Source organism: Lontra canadensis, unplaced genomic scaffold, assembly GCF_010015895.1.
Source record: "Lontra canadensis isolate GAN:19392208 unplaced genomic scaffold, GSC_riverotter_1.0 scaffold38, whole genome shotgun sequence".
In the NCBI taxonomy this organism is placed as follows: domain Eukaryota; kingdom Metazoa; phylum Chordata; class Mammalia; order Carnivora; family Mustelidae; genus Lontra; species Lontra canadensis.
The window spans coordinates 9,526,361-9,529,492 of NW_022631032.1; positions in this window are offsets into that span (position 1 = coordinate 9,526,361).

A 3,132-nucleotide genomic window follows, 5' to 3' on the forward strand; every position below is an offset into this window, starting at 1 on the left:
AAAACTGTTCCAAAAAATATAAATGGAAGGAAAACTTCCAAACTCATTTTATGAGGCCAGCATAACCAAACACCTCAACATAAAGGAGAATTACAGACCAATATCCTTGATGAACACAGATGCAAAAATTCTCACCAAAATACTAGCCAATAGGATCCAACAGTACATTAAAAACATTTATTCACCACGACCAAGTGTTATTTATTCCAGGGCTGCAAGGTTGGTTCAACATCCACAAATCAATGTGATACAATATAATAATAAAAGAAAGAACAAGAACCATATGATACTCTCAATAGATGCTGAAAAAGCATTTGACAAAGTATAGCATCCTTTCTTGATCAAAACTCTTCACAGTGTAGGGATAGAGGGTACATTCGTCAATATCATCAAAGCCATCTCTGAAAAACCCACAGCGAATATCATCCTAAATGGGGAAAAACTGACCCTAAGGTCAGAAGCACAGCAGGGATGTCACTATCACCACTGCTATTCAACATAGAACCAGAAGTCCTAGCCTCAGCAATCAGACAACAAAAAGAAATAAAAGGCATTGAAATCAGCAAAGAAGAAGTCAAACTCTCACTCTTTGCAGATGATATGAAACTTTATGTGGAAAATCCAAAAGATTCCACTCCAAAACTGCTAGAACTCATATAGGAATTCAGTAAAGCATCAGGACATAAAATCAATGCAGAGAAATCAGCTTGTATTTCTATACACCAATAGCAAGACAGAAGAAAGAGAAATTAAGGAGTCAATCCCATTTACAACTGCACCCAAAACCATAAGATACCTAGGAATAAACCTAACCAACGAGGCAAAGAATCTGTACTCAGAAAAGTATAAAGTACTCATGGAAGAAACTGAGGAAGACACAAAGAAATGGAAAAGCATTCCATGCTCATGGATTGGAAGAACAAATATTGTGAAAATGTCTATGCTACCCAGAGCAATCTATACATTTATTGCAATTCCTATCAAAATATATCAACTTTTTTTCAAAGAAATGGAACAAATAATCCTAAAATGTGTATGGAACCAGAAAAGACCCCGAATAGCCAGAGGAATGTTGAAAAGAAAGCCAAAGTTGGTGGCATCACAATTCCAGACTTCAAGCTCTATTATAAAGCTGTCATCATCAAGACAGTATAGTACTAGCACAAAAACAGATACATAGATCAATGAAACACAATAGAGAGCCCAGAAATGGACCCTCAACTCTATGGTCAACTAATCTTGAACAAAGCAGGAAATATGTCCAATGGAAAAAAGACAGTCTCTTCAACAAATGGTGTTGGGAAAATTGGGACAGCCACATGCAGAAAAATGAAGCTGGACCATTTCCTTACACCAAACACAAAAATAGACTCAAAATGGATGAAAAACCTCAATGTGAGACAGAAATCCATCAAAATCCTGGAGGAGAACACAGGCAGCAACCTCTTTGACCTCAGCCACAGCAACTTCTTCCTAGAAACATCGCCAAAGGCAAGGGAAGCAAGGGCAAAAATGAACTATCGGGACTTCATCAGGATCAAAACTTCTGCAAAACCAAAAGACAACTGACAGAATGGAAGAAGATATTCACAAATGACATATTAGATAAAGGACTAGTATCCAAAATCTATAAAGAACTTATCAAACTGAACACCCAAAGAACAAAGAATCAAATCAAGAAATGGGCAGAGCACATGAACAGACATTTCCACAAAGAAGACATCCAGATGGCCTACAGACATATGAAAAAATGCTCCACATCACTCGGCATCAGGGAAATACAAATCAAAACCACAGTGAGATACCACCTCACACCAGTCAGAATGGCTAAAATTAACAAGCCAGGAAATGACAGATGTTGGAGAGGATGCAGAGAAAGGGGAACCCTCCTACACTGTTGGTGGGAATGCAAGCTGGTGCAGCCACTCTGGAAAACAGCATGGAGGTTCCTCAAAAAGTTGAAAATAGAGCTACCCTACAACCCAGCAATTGCACTGCTGGGTGTTTCCCCTAAAGATACAAATGTAGTGATCCTAAGGGGCATGTGCATCCAAATGTTTATAGCAGCAATGTCCACAATAGCCAAACTATGGAAAGAACCTAAATGTCCATCAACAGATGAATGGATAAAGAAGAGGTTGGGGCACCTGGTTGGCTCTGATAAAGAAGATGTTGGGGCACCTGGTGGGTTAAAGCCTCTGCCTTCAGCTCAGGTCATGATCCCGGGGTCCTGTGATCGAGCCCCGCATCGGGCTCTCTGCTCAGAGGGGAGCCTGCTTCCTCCTCTCTCTCTGCCTGCCTCTCCACCTACCTGTGATCTCTGTCTGTCAAATAAATAAATAAAATCTTTTTTTAAAAAAAGAGGTGGGGCAAAGAACAAATAATCCAATCAAAAAATGAGCAGAAGACATGAACAGGCATTTCTGCAAAGAAGACATCCAGATGGCCAACAGACACATAAAAAAGTGCTCCACATCGCTCGGCATCAGGGAAATACAAATCAAAATCACAATTTGATATCACCTCACACCAGTCAGAATGGCTAAAATTAACAAGTCAGGAAGTGACAGATGCTGGCGAGGATGCGGAGAAAGGGGAACCCTCCTACACTATTGGTGGGAATGCAAGCTGGTGCAACCACTCTGGAAAACAGCATGGAGGTTCCTCAAAAAGTTGAAAAGAGAACTACCCTATGACCCAGCAATTGCACTACTGGGTATTTACCCTAAAGATACAAACGTAGTGATCCGAAGGGGCACGTGCACCCGAATGTTTATAGCAGCAATGTCTACAATAGCCAAACTATGGAAAGAACCTAGATGTCCATCAACAGATGAATGGATAAAGAAGATGTGGTATATATATACAATGGAATACTATGCAGCCATCAAAAGAAATGAAATCTTGCCATTTGCAACGACGTGGATGGAACTAGAGGGTATCATGCTTAGTGAAATAAGTCAATCAGAGAAAGACAACTATCATATGATCTCCCTGATATGAGGAAGTGGAAATGCAACATGGGGGGTTAGGGGGGTAGGAGAATAATAAATGAAACAAGATGGGATCGGGAGGGAGACAAACCATAAGTGACTCTTAATCTCACAAAACAAACAGGGTTGCTGGGGGGGG